Source organism: Capsicum annuum, chromosome 5, assembly GCF_002878395.1.
Source record: "Capsicum annuum cultivar UCD-10X-F1 chromosome 5, UCD10Xv1.1, whole genome shotgun sequence".
NCBI classification, from domain to species: Eukaryota; Viridiplantae; Streptophyta; class Magnoliopsida; order Solanales; family Solanaceae; genus Capsicum; species Capsicum annuum.
This window is the reverse complement of record NC_061115.1, coordinates 182,249,802-182,272,621: the sequence shown is the minus strand read 5'-3', so window position 1 is coordinate 182,272,621 and position 22,820 is coordinate 182,249,802. Positions and strand designations below refer to the sequence as shown.

General features: G+C 37.3%; 1 non-coding gene across 1 annotated transcript; it reads left to right on the top strand.

Moving 5' to 3' along the window:
* Positions 1-6,383: 6,383 nt before the first annotated feature.
* Positions 6,384-6,490, top strand: LOC124899112. Its single transcript, XR_007056249.1, has one exon. It is a non-coding gene; the product is annotated as a small nucleolar RNA R71 (small nucleolar RNA).
* The last annotated feature ends 16,330 nt before the right edge of the window (positions 6,491-22,820 follow it).

The following is a 22,820-nucleotide window of genomic DNA, read 5'->3' as shown; positions in this document are numbered from 1 at the left end:
ATAATCTGCCTGCAAATCTTCACACTATTGCCTCGACTGATCGGGAACAATTGGCATAAAATTCTCACATTGAGTATAGGTTACACTCACCCATTTCATCAAAATAAAATCGAGTTTCAACTGCCTAATTCGTGTTGAGATCCACGGGTAGTGGGTCTCCAAACTCTCTTTATCAATTCACTCAATTGATTGGTAATGGGTCTCCTTGTACCATTGTACGCCATCTTTCTGTACCCATTTCACACTAAATCTACGATAAATATTTTGAGAAGCAGAAGGGCAACTGGATTATCAATAGTTGGTTTCCCCATACGAGCACGTTTCTATCATTGTCTGGAGTTAGACGCAACTGCCTTACCCTTGCTTACTTTGGGAGCCATGAGTCCTATAACAGACACCAACACCAAGCATTAGTAAAGCACCAAAAGACTAACTACAATTTAGGAAGGGGATTGTAGGAACACCCCACACTTAATTTGTTAGCATAACCAACTCAAGTGGCTCTATTAGGTACTCAGGCTTCCCCAACGCACAAATTGAGAAGTAGCACCATCATAATCCAATTTAGCACAATAAGATCATGGTTAAATTCGTACCAACATACACTTACACAGAAAATATAGCATGGATTATGGATAACTATGCACCACCTTACTAAACCTACAAGAATAGAGTATAATTCAAGTTAGATAGAAATATGCCATAGAAATTCAAGTATGCTCATAAGAAAAATAAAGTCCAATAAGAAGAATAACTCCGCCAAACCAAAACCCAACTATACATATTCTACCCAAAAAGATTGCAAATGCACCAAACAATTCAAAATATAGATAAATCAAGCACACCCACAAGCTTCTCCAACACATAAATATGGAGTTCATCCTTCCCAATAAGAAAAGAAAAAAGTTACAACCCATTCTTAACTATTTACCCTTAAAAAGAACAAAAAAACACAAATATCTTTCAACAAAGCACTAAAAACAAGAAAAAAAATGAAGAAGACATACTTTGGAGTAAAAAACAATCAAAAAGGAAGAGAATTTTATATTTTAAGGGTTGCTTCACACGATTAAGAGGGGAAGTAGGGGTGGAGTGGCACAAATTATGGAAAAATTAAGGTGAAATTAGGAGAATTGAGGGTTGGGGGTATTTAATAAGGTGGAAACGGGCCAAGTTATCCCAGATTTAAGTTGGGTTGTTTGGTTTTAAGGAGGATGCAATGCAATGGTATGCTTGAAGAGGGTGGGGTCGAGCCGCGGGGGATAGATAGTGAGGGTTCATAGGGGAGGGCATGCTGTAGGGTTGGGGCGGAGTATATGAGTCGCGGCGTGAGGTTGGGGGTGGAAAATAGGGGTCACGCCACATAAAAGTATGAGACTGAGGCAGAGAGCCTCCACGCTATATAGTGTGGAGCGAGGCTACCTCGGGGCCTCAAATATGTGACGCATGGGGCTTGTTTTTGCCAAAAAACTTACCAAATTTGACTTAATTCATCCCTAATGTGTTGTTCCACTTATTTTGGCCCCATAGCACTCCAAAATACCTATAAAACAAGCAAAGACTAGTTAGATGGGTGGTTTGCGTCCCACTAAGCACCATAGTTTTGGTCGTGGCTCGGCACTTTTTTGTATTTTTTTCTCCTGTTTTTTTCCAAATAAATTTCCCATGCTATTACATTACAAGCATGGGTTTCCTTCCATGTAGCGCCTGATTTAACGTCCCGACATGATTTAGCTCAAAATCACTTATCATAAAGTTTCCACGATGTCCTCTGTTGATTCTTATCTTCACCCAGTAGTATTTTACTCTTTGCCCATTAACTAAAAATGCCTTACCTTTTTCTTTATCAATTAGTTCAACAGACCCATGAGCATTCATCCTCACCATTTCAAATAGTCCATACTATTTAGATTTCAACTCACCAGAGAACAACTTCAATCTCGAATTGAATATCAACACCCTTTGTCTGGGCTCAAATGAGTGGGACACTATATACTTGTCATGCCACTTTTTGTCTTCTCCTTGTAGAGCTTTGCATTCTCGTAGGAATGGAATCTAAATTTCTTAGGCTCATGTAATTGCAACATTCTTTTCTGCCCTGCTAACTCAACATCAAGATTTAATTTCTTTACATCCCAATATGTTAGATGTTATCTATCAGTAGTAAATGATATGTTTTTACAAATACTAACCTGTAGGGAGATATCCCATAGAGAGTCTTGTGTGTTGTCCTGTATGCCGATAGTGCATCATCAAGCTTTAATGCCCAATATTTTCACTATGCCTTCGCCATCTTTTGCAAAATCTACTTCACCTTACAATTAAAATACTCTACTTGACCACTCATTTGGGGATGATAAGCTGCAGCAACCTTATGCCTTACACCATACTTGGCCAATAAATTCTTGCACCAATTGTTAATGAAGTGTGTACCACTATCACTAATAATGGATCTCAGAGTTTCGAACCTTGTGAATATCTGCTTCTTAACAAATTTAACAACTATCTTGGAGTCGTTGGTAAGGAGTTATGCGGCTTCCACCCACTTGGAAACATAATCTACTGCTACTAGAATATTTATGTTTCCATACAAAGAAGGGAATGGTCCTATGAAGTCTATTCCCTACACATTAAAGATCTCTACCTCTAGTATATTCTTCAAAGGGATCTTGTGCCTCCTCGAAATAGAACCCATGTATTTGCACTGATCATATTTCTTAGCAAATCTAGTTGCATCCTTAAATAAGATAGTTTAGAATAAATCGAACTGTAAGACCCTTTGAGATGTGTGCTCACTATTAATGGCCTCTATATGGAGATAAGTAACAACTCTCTAATACCAATTAAACTTCACACTGTGGTATACATATTCTGATTACTCTGTCAGGTCCTTATTTGAACAAAAATAACTCATCCCATTTATAAAATTAGGACTCATAATGCAACCTCTTTCTTTGCTGACTTATGGCCTCAACTGGGTTCACCCCACTCACAATTAGATCAATAATGTTCGCATACCATGGTAACTCTATCACGTTTAAAATTATGAGTTTCTTATCAAGACACTCCTGTAGAATGCTACCATCTTCTACAATATGAGGCCAACTCTCTAGCCTAGATAGATGATCCGTTACTTAATTTTTAGTTGCCTTTTTATCTTTTACCTCTAGATAAAATTCCTTCCATAATAATATCCACCAAATTAGTTAGGGTTTAGTATCTTTCTTACCAAATAAGCAACGAATATCCAGTGATCTGTGTACACCATCACTTTGGTCCCTACTAAGTAAGGACAAAACTTGTCAAATGCATATACCAGAGCTAACATTTCTTTTTTTGTCATAGTGTAGTTGGTTTGAGTTGCATCTAGAGTCTTGCTTGCATAATAAATGAAATTAAGACCTTCTCCTTTTGCTGCCCTAAGGCTGATCTCACAGCTACATCATTCGCATCACGCATCAATTCAAAGGGTAAATCCCAGTCGGGGGATCAATCAAATAGGAGTCTTGGTAATTTTCTTCTTCAACTTCTCATTTCTTTCGAACTATAAGCACCGAACTTAAAATTAACCTTTTTTTCAAGAATATTACACATTGGTCTTTCCACCTTTGAAAAATACTTTATGAACCTTTTATAAAATCTAGCGCGTCCGAGGAAACTGTGTTCTTCCTTGACTGACATTGAAGGTGGCAACTTCTTTGCAATCTCTACATTTGCACGATCTACCTTAATTTCTTTCTGCAATACTTTATGGCCAAGGACAATGACTTTCTTAACGAGAAAGTGACATTTTTTCTAGTTCAACACTAGATTTATTCCTTTCTACCTTACTGAGACCTTGTCTAAATTCTGCAAACACATACTGAAGGATTTATCAAAATCAGAGAAGTTATCCATAAATACCTCCATGAAGTCCTCAACATGTCATAAAATATGACCATCATGTACATTTGGAATGTAGTTGGTGCATTATACAATTCAAAAAACATTCTCCTAAAAGCATAGGTCCCATAAGGGCAGGTAAATATCAATTTCTTCTGATCCTCTAGAGCTATGACTATATGATTGTAGCCAAAATACCCATCTATAATGCAATAATACTTTTGTCTAGCAAGTCTATCCAACATCTTATCACTGAAAAAATTGGGTAGTAATCTTTTTAGGTAGCGTCATTGATCTTTCTGTTATCCCTACAAATTCTCCATTTAGTTATAGTACGAGTAGAGATAAACTTGTTCTTCTTATTAGTCATGACTATCATACCCCCTCTTTTTGAAATATTACTGCATCAAGCCATTAATCAATTATTTTTATAGTACTTCTTTCATGATAGGGTTCTATGTTCTCTGGTGCTGCATACTAGATCTGTGACCTTTTTCCATGAATATCTTGTGCATACAGTAGGTGGGGTTTATCCCTTGTGCGTCTGATATCTGTCAGCCAATAACTTTCTTTCTCCTTTTTATTTTGCTAAAGCCTCCTTAACCTATACATTAGATAATCCTACAGATAGAATCGCAGGTAAAGTGTGATCATCTCCCAAAAAGTATATTTAAGGTGTGATGGTAGAGCCTTAAGCTCCAATTTTAGTGCTTTCTCAATAGATGTCTTGCGAGAAGGACCGAGGGGCCTATTCAAAGGTTCAAAGGCAACCTTATGAATAAAAACACTTACAACATCTATAATCTAAATTATATTGTTTGCTTCTATATCGCCAAATGTGTCATGTCCAATGAAATCCCTCTCTAAGGGATCCTTGGAAGTAATAAGGGGTATCTCTGACTCAGGATCCATAACTATGATGACAGACAGTTCTTCATATATAGTTGGTAGCTTTATTGCCTTATAAACCTCAAACTCTTCGACCTTATTATGAGCTCGCATAGTTAGCTTCCCAACAACTACATCAATCAATGGATGCCCAGTAGCTAAACAGAGACATCCCAAAATAAATAAGACTTTCGTATTCATATTAAAATCCAATATAATGAGTCCCCTTGAAATGAAAACCCCCTACGTATACTAACATATTTTTCACTATACCATCAGGTCTGGTAGGTGAGCGATCAACCAATTTTAATATCACTATGCTAGACCTCGGACTACCCAACCCTATCTTCTTGAAAAAAGAGTGGGCATAAGATTTATGCTCTATCTAAGATCACACAAACCTTGAGCACTAACAGATTGCCTAATTGTGATTTGAATAGCAAAGCTCCCTGGTCCTTCAACTTTGTAGGCAACCTATTCTGAATTCGTAAGGTGCACTCTTCAGTAAGTGCAACAGTGGCATATTTTGTCAACCTTCTATTATTTTCCACAATGTCTTTAATGTACTTGGCATATTTAGGAATACCCTTCAAAATATCAACAAGAGAAAGGTTAATGTAAACTTACTTCTAAGTCAATATACTTTTGGTAACATGTTTTCTTTTTCTGCTTCTTCAACTCTATAGGAATGGGGGAGGTGGCTTTACACTTTCCACTTTATTCTTACAACTCTCAACCTTATCATTCTTAGCTTTCTGCTAATCCTTTTCCAAGCCTTGTGAGTCCTCTTCTTAGTCTTTAGTTCCTCTAATTATAGCCTACTGTAAGTAGAAACTACATTCACTTGCTTGGGATTTGGATTTGTGTCACTGAGTAGACCTCTTTGAGGTCTAGTATTTTGTGCCCCAGCAAGCTAAACCAACTAAACCTCTAATTTCTTGGTGGATAAATGTTGATATTTATGTCTACTACCATCTGTGCCTGATTGGACATAATTTGCTTCAACATGTCTTCAGTGTTACTAGACTAAGCATTGGCCTGACTACCTTAAGCATGTTGTTGTAGGTTCTGATTTTCTTTTCCTCGATACTAGTTTACTTTATGTCCTTGGTTTTCACTGTATGAGAAGTTAGGACGATTCCAAAGTTAGGGCGATTCCAATAATTTGCATTATATTCATTTCTAAAATTTTGGTTTCCTTGACATTGTGAATTTTTCACATAATTCACACATTCCAGATTGACTACACACGTATCTACCAAATGTTCATCACTACCACATACCTCAATCCAAGTCTAAGTTTTCTGCACTATATTGACTGAAGCTGCTATTGCCTTAAATCTAGGTTATTGAACTGAGTATGCATTTGATTCTGCAGAGAAGCAATCTTTGTTGCTTAGTTATCAACTTCAAGCTACCCTGTAACTTTTTATGGGGTATTTATTGACACATCTATATTCCATTCAAGATTTTCTAATGATATATGATTCAGTAGCGTGTACAACTTATTATAAGTCTTCTTCAACACTTGTCCACCTGTTGCTGAATCTAAGAGAATCTTTATGCGTGGCTAAAGTCCCTCTATAAAATTATTCACTAAAGCCTCATTGGTTTGATGGTGATGCGGGAAATCACGGAGCATAGACTTGAATCTTTCCCAAGCTTGGTACAGATTCTCACTATTTCTTTATCTGAAACTTAAAATTTCACTCCTCAATCATGCGGTCTTTCTAGATGGGAAGAGTTAAATTTGAAATTTCCATGCTAAATCATCCCAGGTAGTGATAGATTTGGTGTCTCAACCTTTATTCATCTCTTCATTTCCCCCTAACTGAGAAAAAGGAAAGAAAGTGAGTCTTACATAATTGATTGATACTCCTGCAGGAATGTAAGTATCACTGATCTCAAGGAAGTTATACTAATATTATTGTGGATCCTAATGGGATAGTTTTGTGAACTAACCGTTAGTGTTCAAGAGTGTACCATATTCTGTTTTAGCTCAAATCAGCATCCAACATCCGATCTATCGATGTTATTAGTAACATTGTTAGTGGGATTTCCACCTCGCAGATAGGTCTCACCGCTACTCTTACAACAGGAATAATTTCTACTGGATCTTTCATTTGAAGTCTTTGAATTGGATATTGTAGTGCTGCTTCCCTCTTCCGCTGATGAAATACTCATTTTGGTTCCAATTACAGCTCAACTAATTCTTTTATTTTGGCAAACACTGAGCACAAATTAAACCCGCAAGCACGATCCGCAAAGATAAAGTTGTCAACACTTGTATAATATCACCAAAATAATACTCAGAAAATTACTATTTTTTGAGTCCCCTAAATGGCGCTAAAAACTTGTTGCTACCTCCTGCACATGTAAGTGTACGTGGTCGAACAAGTAATATAGTAGCTCTAAAGAAGCCAGATAGAACTCAAAGGGACTACTAGTTTAGCAATTCACTTAAATACGTAATTAATAATATTTCAATCAACTGTTGTGATGTATCAAATGGTTTGTAAAAACTATTATTTCCTAACAATACATGAACAAAGAAAAACATTGTGTACAATTTTAGCAAAGTTATAATCAATAAGATGAGAGATTCCAGGGTTACGACATACCATACAATCATGTTTATCATTTATTTATCTCAATGAACTTTATTTCTTAAATTACAGGCTACGTGGTTAAATGTATGATCTGGGAATGGTCATACTTTAAATTCTATTTGAATAAGTCTCACAACTACATAGTTGAGCGGGCATATGAGTTTCTAATTCAAATTCCTTAACATTTTCATCCCGTATATATCCAAATAAGGCAAGCTCAGTAAATTTCTATCCTAGTTTCTAATCACCCTACTTTCGTAAGGGATGATCTTGTTCCTCGTGTTCCTCATCCTATTCTCATATTCCCACATTTAGTTCATATAAGAATTACATATTTATTCTAGTGTTGGCCAGACACTAAAGAGTAATTTCAAGAATACAAGAACAATCTAATGATAAATAAACTTCATAGATTTAAACTATTGTCAAACAATCATATTTCTATTACAACCCAGAACAAGGATAATTAGCCATTCATACTTTGAAATAAAATAACAAAGGTATTTTTTTTCATACCAAATATTTAAGAGTGGTAGAGTTTACAAAAAATGAACCCTAGTGAAAATAACTCTTAGCCTTTATTTAGTGCTTTAAATACTGTGTATCCTTTCTAAAAGATGGGCTTAGGTTATTTATAAATGTATGTAGGAATTACCCCTTCAACCCTTAACTTGATTTAAAAGGAATGTGTTGCTCTAGAGGGGATGTTCGCGTCGTATGGCCTAATATGCACCTCGGGAGTCACGAAGTAGGGCTAAACTATCTCTTTAAGGGTCATAGCATGGGGCGTAGCTCGCACCTAAGGGGTCGCAGTGCAGGGCCCTATTCTGCAGTCTCTATTTCTGCTATTTTTCTCCCGTCTTTCATCTTTTACACCGCGCGGTACACCTATGATTAGTATGTCACAATAAAACTTCATTAGCAATTGAAGAAGAACTGTAAACATCAAGCAAGATCCTTTGCAACCACACCCATTCACCAAAAACCTTTAAGTCTCTATTCTCAACTTCAACCAATGATAAGGATATGGTTTCTTTCTTCTTAGATTTTTCGCTTACAGGGCTAATTTTTCAATAAAATAATGTATCCAATCATATATTTATTAAAGTCTAGGCAAATTATCTAATCTAAATCACAGTATGCTTGGGCTTTAAAGTTTTTATATTGTGAGAGAAAAAGGCCCTCTGAAGCGTAAGATTTAAGATATCTTAGTAGGTGGAAAGCAACTACTAGGTATGGCTCTCTGGGATCTTGCCTAAATTGGCGCAGATGTTGTACTAGAAAGGATTTATCCATCCTAGTATTAGTCAAGAAATTGAGTTTACCAATCAACTTCTTATAGAAGGTAGGATCTGGCAATAATGAACCTTCTTCGGTATGTAGTTTGATGGTGGAATCCAATGGTGAAGAGAAACTGCTATACTCAACAACATTATATTCTTTTAACAAGTATGGAAGAAAATTTACTTTAGAGATGATCATCCTATTTGACCTATATATTATATCCAGCATTACTTTAGAGATGATCATCCTATTTAACTTATATATTATCATTGTCAGATGTTTTATCAGTATTATCAGTTTTGTTTACAGATTATATCAGATTTATTACTTAAAAACTTAAGGCATTCCTTAGTTAAATTCAGCATAAGACCTTTTGTTATCAGTTTTACTCAATGCCCACAGCAGGTACCAGCTCATGGGTTAGCTTGTGGTCCCTTGGGACTGTAAGTACCGTGTGGCACCCAGAGTGTACTCTTGGGGCATTCCAAACTTGGTATTAGAACCTAAGATTTTTAAGTGTACTTGAAAGTCTGAAAGCTATGTCAAGTAGAGTCTTGTGCATGGGTGTAAAACGCACCACACTTATGGACAAGAGACTACGAGGTGTTTTTAAAAAAATTTCTCTTTTTTCAATATTCATGTCATGCAACTGAGCACGAGCTCATTTTAAACTCTATCTAATCTATTCTTCCTTCCATTTATAGAACATGCCTCTCAGAAAGACAAACCTAAGAAGAAAAGTAAACCAGACAGCATATCCGCCCGTTCAAAAAAATCCCCTAAATAAGCATGTTTCTCATGCAGATTTTAAAGCTGCATTCACTACTCTAGCTCACTCTATAGAGGCTCATAATGCTCATTCATCCACTGTTACGGCCAACCCAGTGTCCAATATTGCCGCAGCTAGGATTTGAGACTTTACCCGAATGAACCCTCTTCTATTTTTAGGATCCAAATCTGAAGAGGATCTATAGGAATTCTTAGATATAGTCCAGAAGGTGACATATATTATGGGGGTAAATGCTAGTGAGAGTGTTGAGTTAGCTTCCTATCAGTTGCAAGATATGGCTCATATATGGTTTAAGCAGTAGAAGGTAGATAGAGGAGCAGATGCAGGGACTAAAGAATGGGAAGAGTTTGCTACTGCCTTCTTAGATAGGTTCTTTCTGTTGGAGTTAAGAGAGGCTAAGGTGTTAAACTTCATTAATTTTAGGCAGGGCAACATGAATGTGAATGAGTCTTTTCTCAAGTTTACTTAGTTAGCTAGGTATGCTCCTCATGTGGTAGCTGATAGCAAGTCCAAGTTGAGCAAGTTTGTGTCTAGTATATCTGACAGTGTGGTCAAGAAGTGTAAAACCATAATTCTAATTTAGGAGATGGACTTGTTTAGGTTGATGGTCCATTCTCAACAGATTGAGGAGCAGAAGACAATGAAAAGTTTGAGAGAGAACAAGAGGGCTAGAATGGGTAACTTTAATTTTAATCAAGCAAGGTTAGAAGGTAGTAATCGTTCTCAGTTTCATTAGAAATCTTTAGTGCCAGCTCTATTTTCAGCTAGTGCCCCAGTACCCAAATTCTAAATGATAATCAAGATAGGATGCCAGGCTTTAAGTCCCAAGGTAGTGTTAACAGTGGTCGGATAAATCTTTTTTGCCAAAAATATAGTAGAAACCATTAGGGTGAGTGTAGAGTGAGTGGTGATGTGTGCTTTGGGTATGGTAAGCCAGACCATTAAATTCAGGAGTGTCGGGTAGTTGCCCAGAAAGGTAGGGATTTGATCCAATTGGGCCAGTCCCATCAGTCATTAGTTCCAGTCGGCCGCTCGACTCAGTATGGTGTCGCTTCCAGTGCTACCAGTAGTCAGCGTCCAAATAGATTGTATGACTTTCAATCCCTATAAGATTAGGAAAACTCTCCTGATGTGATTACTGGTATGTTACAGGTCTTTCATTTACATGTTTATGCTTTATTAGACCATGGAGATTTTCTTTCTTTTGTAACCCCTTATATAGCCATCAACTTTGGAGTCAGTCTTGAAATCCTAGCATAGCTTTTTTCAGTGTCTACCCTAGTAGGTTTCTCTATTATAGCCAGAAAGGTATACATGAACTATTTTGACGATGGATTTTAATGTTATTCTCGGGATGGATTGGCTTCACTCATGCTATGGTTCAGTTGATTGTAGAAACAGAGTGGTTTATTTTCAGTTTTCAAATGAACCAGTCTTTGAATGGAGGGGTAGTACTACAGCTCATAGGGGTCAGCTTGTTTTGTACCTTAGGGCGAGAAAATGATAACCCAGGGGTGTATTTATCATATTATCTGAGTTAAAGACTTTAATTCTTTGACTCATATCCTTGAGTCAGTTTCAGTAGTGAGGGAATTTCCAGATGTCTTTCTTGAAGATCTTATCGGAGTTTCTTATGAAAGAAAAATTGAATTTGGAATAGACCTTCTTCTAAATACTCAGCCTATCTGTATTCCACCATACAGAATGGCTCCAGCCAAACTCAAAGAGTTGAAAGAACAGTTAAAAGATCTCCTAGATAAGGGATTCATCCGACCTGGTGTCTCCCCGTGGGTGCACCAGTCCTATTCGTGCATAAGAAAGATGGTTCTCTTAGAATGTGTATTGACTACCGTCATTTGAACAAAGTCATAATAAAAAACAAGTATCCACTTCCCAAAATCAATGACTTGTTCGACCAACTTCAGGGTGCAAGTTTTTTTTCTAATATAAACCTCAGATCCTGCAATCATCAGCTCAGAATCAGAGAATATGACATTCTAAAAATAGCTTTCAGAACTCGATATGGTCACTTCGTGTTTCTAGTCATGTCCTTTGGTCTCACCAATGCCCCAGCAGCCTTTATGGACTTGATGAACTAAGTCTTCAAGTAGTACTTGAACATGTTTATCATAGTCTTCATTGATGACATCCTTGTCTACTTCTATAATGAAAATAATCATACAGGCCAACTCAGAATAGTATTGAAAATCCTTAGAGCCCATCAGTTGTTTGCTAAATTCAGTAAGTGAGAATTTTAGCTAAGATCAGTAGCTTTTCTTGGCCATATTATTTTTTGTGATGGCATTAGAGTCGATCCTAAAAAGACCGAGGTGGTAAAAAACTAGCCCAGACCCATCTCTACATTAGATATCAAGAGTTTCTTGGGTTTGGTTGACTATTACCGATGGTTTACTGAAGGATTTTCATCTATTGCATCCCCCATGTCCAGATTGACTCAAAAGAAAGTTAAGTTTTAGTGGTCAGATTGTTGTGATAAAAGTTTTCAGGAGTTAAAGAATCGACTCACTATAGCCCCAATTTTGACATTGCCAGATGGTTCAGATGGGTTTGTTGTGTACTGTGATGCTTCCAGAGTTGAGTTAGGATGTGTTTTGTTGCAGAGGGGTAAAGTTGTGGCTTATGTCTCTAGGCAACTTAAGCCCCATGAAAAAAATTACCCTGCCCATGTTCTTGAGTTAGCAGCTGTTGTATTTTCCTTAAAGATTTAGAGGCACTATTTGTATGGGGTGCATGTTCATGTGTTCACAGATCACAAAATCTTTCACTATGTGTTTTTGAAAATGAATTTCAATCTGCGCCAGAGGAGATGGTTAGAATTGTTAAAAGATTATGATATGAGTGTTTTGTATCACCTAGGCAAGGCCAATGTAATGGCATATGCCCTAAGTAGATTATCTATGGGTAGTGTTGCTCATATTATAGGTGATAAGGAGAAGTTAGTTAGAGAAGTTCATCAGCTTTCCAGATTAGGTGTTCGTTTAGTTAATTCAGTTGAGGGTATCATTTGGGTTTAGAATAGTTCAGAATTTCTTTAGTTGCCGAAATAAAAGAAAAACAAGATAGGGATCCTAGTCTAGTGAAGTTGAAAGAGTCAGTCAGAGATAAAAAAGTAGAGGTTTTCTCCCAAGGGGGACATAAGGTGTTGTATTGCTAGGGTAGATTGTGAGTGTCGTGTGTTGATAAGTTGAGGCAGTGAATTCTTGCAGAAGCACATCCAGGGGCCACAAAGATGTACCATAATTTGCAGCAAATCTTTTGGTAGAGTGGGATAAAGAGGGATATTGCAGAGTTTGTGGCTAAGTGCTCCACTTGTCAGCAGGATAAGATTGAACATCAAAAGCCAAGTGGGTCTTTGTAGGAGTTCAGTATTCCCACTTGGAAGTGGGAGAAAGTGAACATGGATTTTGTGACAAGTATGCCTTGTACTCGTTAGCAACATGATTTGATTTGGGTCATTATGGACAGGATGACCAAATCAACCTATTTATTTCTAGTGCATACTTTATTTTCAGCCAAGGACTATGCCAAACTTTATCTCAGAGAGTTGGTCAGGTTGCACGGTGTTTCGTTATCAATCATCTTAGATAGAGGTACTTAGTTTACCTATTACTTTTGGAAAGCTTTTTAGAAGGTTCTTGGTACCCAAGTTCACCTCAGTACAACCTTTCACCCTCAGACAGATGGTCAAGCAGAAAGGACAATTCAAACCCTTGAGGATATATTGAGAGCGTGTGTAGTCGACTTTAAGGGAAGTTGGGATGATCACTTATCTTTGATTGAATTTTCTATAATAATAGCTATCATTCCAGTATTCAGATGTCTATGTTTGAGGCTCTATATAGAAGGATATTTAGATCTTCGATTGGTTGGTTTGAAGTAGGAAAAATCGTGCTAGTAGGGCTTGACTTGGTGTTTGATGCTTTAGAGAAAGTTTAGTTGATCAGAGAGAGACTTAAGGCAGCCCAGAGCCGACAGAAATCATATGCAGATGTGAGAAGGAAAGATCTTGAGTTTGAGATTGGTGATTTTGTATATCTGAAGATCTCTCCCATGAATGGAGTGAAGAGGTTTGGTAAGAAGGGAAAGATTATGAGCTTGAGTTACCTGCAGACTTAGCATCAGTGCACCCAGTATTCTGTATCTCTTTGTTGAAGAAGTGTACTGGTGACCCATCTGTAGTTGTTCCCTTAGAAAGTGTAGATGTTCAGAACAGTCTTTCCTATGAGGAAATTCCAGTCGAAATTCTTGATCGACAAGTTCGTAGACTAAGGAACAAAGAAGTTCCCCCAGTCAAAGGTCTTTGGTGGAATCAGCTCATTGAGGGAGCCACTTAGGAAGAAGAAGCAGATATGTGGACCAAGTACTCTCATCTTTTCTCCGCAAAGTCAGATTCAGCCTAAGGTAACAATCTTCTTAGAATTTCTCTTTTCCATGCTCGGTTTCAGCTGTATATCATTCTCATGTCAGTCATGCATTCACGGAACTAGTTCAGTCATGTGTCATGTTCAGAATCAATTATGTAATCACGTTCTCATCACGTATATTCAACATGTAATCTTAGTTCCTCAGTTTTTTCAGCTTAATCAGTCTTATTTGAGGACGAATGTTCTCAAGGGGGAGGTATTGTAATACCCCAAAATTAAAACCAATGTTAGAGTCATATTTCAAGATCATGCATAGTACATTATCGTTATTTGATAGTTTTATGAGTTAGTTTGAGGTATATTAAGGCCCCAAATAACTCTCAGCTATTAGACAAATTAGAATAAACCTTACCGATTGAAATTTTGATAAGAATAGCTTTAGTCAACTTCAAGCGAGCATATCTTTTATTAGACTCAGAATTTTCTAGCTTAACACCCATCAAGTTGTGGGAAATTAATTAGCTTTTCAGCGATACCAATTCGCCCAAATTCAATACTCGGGTGAGAAGTTATGACACTTTTAGAGCAAAATAGTAGCCCAACGCGATAAAACCGTGTCACGGTGATAGCCAATTTCACGTTCGTCCTTTGTCCAGTGTGTCACCACGATAAGCACCGTATCGTACCAAGGGGAATTTTTGCAATTTTCACTTTCCAGTGAGGCACAGTGATGGTGTCGCGTCGCGCCAAAGTTCCAGTTCCCAGTTGTCCATTTCCAGTGGTGCAACGCGATAGCACCGCATCGCGCCGTTGGGCAAAATAGGGATTGTCAGCTTTCCAGTGGCCCGACATGGTTGCATCAGAGCCAAAAATTAGGATTGTCAGCTTCACGACTTAAATTCCAAGGACCATTTGGTCTTTTTCCAAAGCCCCAAAATCCGTCCAAACACAGAATTTAAGTCTTAATAGAGCATTATTTGCTCATTATTTCACATCTCTCTCTAATTAAAGTAGCACTCTTTTAAGAACAAAACCCTATCCTTCAAAATTCAAGATGAACTCTCAAGAATTCACTATTAATTCTCACGAATTCATCAACCCAGGTATGTTAAGTGTCCATTCAAGGGTTCCTTTCACCCATGGAGTCCAAGTATCCAATTCTAAATTCAAAATGTAATCTTTACAAGTTACCATGATTTTTAAGTGTGATTTTAACCATAAACCTCCATGAATTTTGATTCTTTATCATGTTTATACGAAAGTGAAGTTGGTATTAAACCCTATGCGTTTGAATAATGTTGTTCACTGATTTAAATCACGAATAAGTGATATTAATGTTAAAATCATGTTATTACTCCAAGTTTTATACTATTCCCATGCTTAACATAAATTGTGCATTACAAGTGTTTGATGAAATGCCTATAAGAATAAATTTTGGTAAATGCTTTCATATTAGGTCCTCAAAGTTTAGCACTATTTTACTATTATTACTATCGAGTCCTGGGGGTTATGAATACCCAAAAATTTAGCTATTTACTTAGTCTCAGTATCTTAGAATAGTTTCAAACATGTTATGAGCATTATCTGATCAGTCAATCATCATAATCAGTTAAATTTAGAACAGTTTGGTATTCTGAGTCAGTTTAGTTGGAAGTAAGATTTAGCACCGAGCGAGTGCAGGGATGAAAACTTCCCCATCAGATAGGCAGAGTCGTTAGTAGCAGTCCTTGTACTCCAGAACTACGTAGCCAACATAGGATATAAGGAGTCACCCATCAATTCAGGCTTGACTGCCTCCCAGGGGTCACCCATTAGTTCAGGCTTAACACCCTTAGTCCTTTGGGAAAGTATATTAGTTGATCTATACAGCCAGTGTTAGTACTCGTTGTACGGTACTGACACCCTTCCAACTGGGGTCATAGGTTGGACCCCAAATTTGCTCATTGGGGCATGTCGGTTAGATGATAGCTCCCACAGTATCAGTCCAGTCATCAGTTTAGTGATTCAATTTTAGATTTTCTTGACCATAGCATATAAATATCAATTATTCAGTTATCAGTATTCAGTATTTCAGATTTTAGGTTTTATTCAAAATATGTTTTATGCTTTGTCATTCATCTTCAGCACTTACAGTTTCCATGTATTCTGTTCAGTATTCCATGACATATATATTTAGACAGTTATTACTCATGTTCATGAAACCATGTATATCATCCTACCTCATTTAGCATAACAGTACATTTGAAGTACTTATCACATACTCTTTTCTTACGGTATGATGTATCATATCATAGGTTTGGATGCTCAGTTCCTGGATCGCGCATAGACCTTCTAGATTATCAACCGTTGTAGTGGTGAGTCCTTATATTTCGAGAACAGACTATATTTATTTTCACGTTTTCAGTTCAGTAGTTAGTTGGGGCCTGTCCCATCAACTCTTATTCAGTTATTTTAGAGGATTTTGGATATTTCAGACAGTTAGTCAGTTCTCAGATTTCAGTTATTATCTTCAGATGTTTTATTATTATTATAAGTTTTGTTTACAGATTTTATTAGATTTATTACTTAAAACCTTATGGAATTCATCAATTAAATTCTGCATATGACCTTTTATTATCAGTTCTACTCAGTGCTCATAACAGATACTAGCTCATGGGTTAGATTGTGGTCCCTTGAGATTGTAAGCACCATGTGATGACCAAGGTGTAATCTCGGGGCATTACAAATTTGGTATCATAGACTAAAGTTTTAAAGTATCCTAGAAAGTCTGGAAGTCGCGTTAAGTAGAGTCTTGTGCATGGGTGTGAAGCACGCCGCCCTTATGGACAAGAGGCTACGAGACGTTTTAGGATAAGTTTCCCTTCTTTCAGTATTCATGTCGTGCGACTGAGCATGAGCTCATGTTAAAATCTCTATCTAATTTATTCTTCTTTCCATTTACAGAACATGCCTCCAAAAAGACAAATAGAAGAAACGTAAATTAGACAGCACCTTTGCTCGTTCAGGATGATCCACTGAATGATCATGTTTCTCATGGAGAGTTTAGAGATGCATTCACTTCTATAGCTCACTCTGTAGCAGCTCAGAATACTCAACCAATCACTATTTAGGCCAACCTAATGGTCAATACTGCCGCAACTAGGATTCAGGACTTTACTCGAATGAGGGTGTTGCTATTTTAATTTTTGATGGAATATTTCACATTTTTTAGAAGGGATAATTGTGCATTTTCAAGCAAATATTGTTGTATTTGATGCTAGATTTTAGTATTTTTAGGTCAATGACTTAGCTGAAGAAATAACTTGGAAAAGCAAGAGAAAAAGGGTATTGACGGTCAAGATGACGGACCGTCAACCATGTGACGGACCATCATGGTGTCCGTCAACTATAGGCATAATGATCAGAAGTGCAGATCTTTGTGATGGTCTAAGTAACAGACCGTCGAGCCTCTGATGGGCCATCAGTCCCAAGCAGAATGAATCCTATGTAGTGATGAAGCAACGGTCCAAGTGACAGACCATCAGCCCATTGACGGGCCGTCAACCTGAGAGCCTCTGGAATACTAGCAATGGTCCAAGTGACGGACCGTCAAGACACTGACAGACCGTCAACTTGGCTGTCAACTATGATGCAGCAATCCGAGTTTCAAATTTTAAAACCCAGTCCCTAAAAGCATAAAAATACCTAGTCTAGGTTTAGATTAGGTATCTTTTATCTTATTTCCATCTTTGAAATACATTGTAACCCATTACTCTCTGAGGTTTCAAGCTACTATTGTGGATCTTAGCAACTTTATCATTATTTTTCACTGAAGATCAAGAACCATTGTTGGAAATTTGTAAGTAGTCTCTGAATTAATTTATGAATAAAATAATGTCTTCCTCTTCTTCTTTTAAGATGTGTGGCTAAAACTCCCATAATAAGGGTTATGGGAGTCTTGATGTGATTTGCTGATTGGGGTTGTGAGAATGCTTAATTTCCACAACTAATTAAGATTATATAAACTCCTCTTCACAATCATGATCTTTCTTAGTTGAAAACTTGAAGGGTGAGCCCAAGAACATCACTTGTTTAAGTAAAAAAGTGTATATTGGGAAAAAAAAGAGATTTACAAGGAATTCAAAGGCTATAACCTTTGGGTTAAGGGTTGATGCCTTAATAGGATCAAGTCACTTGAGAAATCAATTGAATAATTAAATTCATTCTTTGAGTTTGAAAGATTTAAAGGGTAATTACCCATTTAGGTTGAGAAACGAATGGGTCAACTTTAGGATTCAATAATTCTTGCAATTGAAGTTGTAAATTAGAAATTTAGAACAACTCATAACCCTAAATGCTTGAACATCTTGGTGAACAGAATCCTAGTTTGATTAATCTCATTGAATTAAAACTTGCAATAACACTCACCAGTTGGAACACTACTTGTTACAAACATCTAAATCTTGTTAACAAATCGAAACCCCCTTTACTCTGGAACCTTTGATCAGTAGTCTATTAATAATCATAAAACTTAGTTTGCACAGTATTCCCTGTGGGATTCTACCCCAACCTAGTTAGGTTCTATAGTTAACAGCTACTGCTTACACTTTCTAACGAGAGTTGTAATTTAGGCGTATCAAGCCTCTAGTCTCTTCTCATCAAGAGCTTCTAACTCCGCAAGATGCGACTTAGCATTTTCTTCATCGATGAGCCCTTCTTGAATATCCAGTATCAAAGAAGGTATCTGACACTCAAGTGGCATGACTGCTTCAACTCCAAAATTAAGTGAATACGGGGTTACTTGCATCGGTGTGCGGTAAGTCATTATATATGCCCATAAAGTTTCTTTCATTCACTCATGCCAGTATCGTTTGGACTTGGAGATGACTTTTTTCAAAAATTTTCATAAAGTCTTATTAAATGCTTCGGCTAGGCCCTTGGTGGCAGTGTGGTACATATAAGATTTACGCTGCTTAAAACCAAAGAGATCACAAATTTTGTTCATCTACTTGTTATCAAATAGCTTGTCGTTGTCAGTTATTGTGTATTGAGGGATGCCAAAGTGGTAAATGATTTTTACTAGAATGAAATTTGTAATATTCTTCTTCTTTACTTCTTGAGAGTAACAGCTTTGGCCTATTTTGAGAAGTAATCTGTTGCAGCCAAAATGTATAAGTGTCCATCAGAAGATTTTGGTAGTGGCCCAACAATATCCATTCCCCAAGCAACGAATGTCCAGGATGCTACAGTTGGGTGTAATACTTCAGGAGGTTAATGTTTGAAATTTGCATGGAATTGACAGGCTTTGCCTCTTCTAGAATAGTCCAAGCAATCTTTCACCATCATTGGCCAATAGTATCCCATCTTTTTAATGTGAAAATAGAGCTTTGGTCTAGACTGATACAATCCACAAACTCTCGAGTGCGCTTCTTGCAAAGCTTGAATTTTTTATTCCTCTCCCAAACACCTTAAGAGTACTCTTTCAAATAATCTTCTGTACAGTGTGTCTTTGTAGTAAAGGAATCAAGGTGCATGACGACGAGTGTCAGTCCTTCTCCTTGGATGCTCTGGAAGTGTCCCATAACATAAGTAGTCAAGGATAGGTTGTCGCTAATCTTTCTTTACAGCTTCAGACACAGCGACGAGGTGCTCAACTTTATTTTCTACATATTCACCCTCTTTCAGCAGTGGTACTACCCATTTTGGCGAATAGTAACTTGTGTATGATTTGGCAGAGTTAGGATTTAGGCCAAAGCAGCTAAGGCATCAGCTTGCTTATTTTCTTTTCTTGGTACATGATGGGGTGTCACTTCTCTAAACCACCTCATCAACTTCTGTGCATAATTATGATATGGTCGTAGCTCAGGCTTTCTGACTTCATAGCTTTCCAAAAGTTGTTTGATCACCAATTGGGAGTCACCAAAGACTTGTAATTACAGCTGTTTCATGTCAACTACCATCTCAAGTCAAAGTATTAATGCCTGACATTTAGTAGCATTATTAGAGTGACAATTTATCAAGGTAAAAAAGTATGGGATGACCTCTCCTTGTGGGGTGAAGAATACCACACCAGCACCAACTCCATCTCGATGTGTGGCACCATCAAAGTACATCTTCCACAGGGGTCTGGCTTCAATAACCATTGCATCTTCATCAGGAAGTTCATCGCTCAGTTCCCAGTCATTAGGTATTAGGTGATCTACCAAGAAGTCAGCCAATGTTTGTCCCTTTACAGCCTTTTGGGGAACATACACAATCTCAAAGTGTTGAAATTGAAGGTACCATCTTGCAAGTCGGTCACTAAGGACTGGTTTCGACATTGCAAACTTGATGGGATTTGCCCTAGACATAAGACGGATAACATGAGCTTTAAAGTAGTGTTTTATCTTTTGAATTGAGAAGGCCAATGCCAAACACAACTTTTTGATTGGAGAATACTTTAGCTCATTTGATGTCATCATTCTTCTCAAATAGTAATAAGAGTTTTCCTTTCCTTCACTATTTTCTTGTGTTAGTAGTGTTCTAATTGACCTTTCTTGTGCCACGATATACAGTATCAACAGCTTTCTAGGTATAGGTACCATAAGAACCGGAGGCTTCATCAAGTATGATTTGATACTTTCGAAGGCCTTAGTACAAGTTGGACCCATTTGAAGGGAGTGTCCTTTATGAGATGGCTAAATGGTTGACATTTCCCAGCCAAGTTTAAGATGAACCTCCTTAAATATGCTAGCTTTCCTTGAAGGCTTTTTAATTTATGAATGTTTCGAGGATCGGGCATCTTCAAAATCACATAGACCTTGGTTTGATCAATTTTAATTCCTCGGTGTCATACGATGAAGCCAAGGAACTTCTAGAAGTAACTCCGAAGGCATATTTTAATGGATTCATCCTAAGTTGATATCTTTCAAGAAATTCGAATACCATTTTTAGGTTTTTTAAGTGTTCATCCCATTTTCTTTACTTTATCACTAAGTCATCCACATAACACTCAACATTTTTATGGAGTAGGCCATCAAAGATATTTTTCATTTCCTTTGATAAGTGGCACCAACGTTCTTCAAACCGAAAGGCATCACCTTGTAGCAATAAATACCTTTGGGCGTACAAAATCTAATGAGCTCTTTATCTTTTGGAGATATGCGGATTTGGTTTTAGCCGAATGAACTATCCATAAAGAACATTGCCTTATAAACTATGGTGGAATCAATCATTAATTCTGGTATGGGGATGGGAAAATCATCTTTAGTATACGCGTTGTTGAGATCCCAAAAGTCAACACAAACTCGAATCTGACCATTCTTCTTTCGTACCAGAACAATACTTGAAATCCACGTGGGGTGTTTAACTTTATCAATAACGCCAGCTTTGATGAGTTTATTGACCTCACTTTTGATCAAGGGTACCAACTCTGGCCTAAAGTGCCTTTGGGCTTGCTTAAGAAAACGAGCACCATCCTTGACCGCCAACTGATGGACTCCTACTTTTGGATCTAAGCCAGGTATTTTACTATAACTCCAAGCAAAGACATCCATATATTCTTTGATTATGTTCATATAAGTGATTTCCTCCTTCATTTATAGAAATGCACTAAGGTAAGTTGGCCTTAGGTCTTCATTAATTCCAAGATTAACTTTCTTAAATGGATCTGTTGTGGCCTTCACTCCTTCTTCAAGTTGTAATGGAGCATCTCCAGCCTCTTCGTCCTCTTGTGGATTATCATCATTAATGGATATGTGGTAACACTAGAAAGAATCTTTCATCTCTTCATCACCTTTTATTTGAGAAGAGACATTGCTCATTTTGGGTTGTAATAGGATATGAGGATCCAACAGTTACTTTATCTTCCTCATGCCTCTTGGAATAAACCATGATATGAGCCTTAGATTTTAATACCTTATTGCATGAAACAACCAGTTCCGTTTGTCATCTTATTCTAGAAGGAATCAAACTTTGGAAATCCTTTTGGATGTTAGGTGAAGAGTTTATTGTTGTATTTTGATGACTTCTCCGACACTTGTTACTTCTCTTTTTATTTAGAGGACCCAACATCTCAAAAACTAAAATTCTTGTGGTTGATTCTCCAAGTCGGTCAAAGACAGAAGGCCTTTTGTCGGATGCAGTAGACTCTCATTCTACAGTCATGTAGTTACTAACTTTTTTTTTTATGGAGATGCAAATTAGAGGTGGCTGCATGTATCCTAGGACTTCACATACCTATCTGGTTGTACCTTTTGATGGAAGTTTTTCCAACTTTGATAGCTCATTAAAATTATATCCATCCTTTACAAATAGCTTGGAAGCATTTGGATCAAAGCCCTCTTTTGTACACTTCGCAGGGAGTGTCATATCTTATGGCGAATTTTGAGCCATAGACTCTCCAAGTATCCTTGAGGATAGATTAATTGTTTCAATCCTCCTGATAGATGAAGTTATCCCCTTTAGCATATTATCTTGGGCATCAGATGGGTGATCTTTCTCTTTCTTTACCTTTGGTACGTAGTGAAGAACAGGAGTTGCCTTCTTTTTTCATAGGTGCGATGCTTTCTTTATTCAAAGTGGAGAGAGGCTTCTTGGTGGCGACTTTTTTGACAGTCACTGCGGCTTTCTTAGATGCAAGATTATCACACTTGTTCTTGGTGAAGTCTTCAACCCCTTTCTCTTTTACAACATAATTCGTTAACAAGAATTTTGCATCAGCAAAGTGTGACTCGACTTTAGTGAATGGCTTATCATAGGCAATTATCTTTCTTTCCACTCTACCTTTAAGGTACTTCAAGCATTAATAGTAAGATAATGAGATAATTTTGTTCTTGTGCACCCAAGGCCTACCAAGAAATATATTGTATGAAGTTTTATCATTGATAACATGCATCAACGCATTTGATCAAAAATCGTCCATATGAATCCCCAAATTGATAGATCCCATGGCCCTCTGGCCCCTTGGTTGAAGCCTTGGATCATCGTACGGCTTTTGGCCAGTTTGTTAGTAGCGACGCCAAG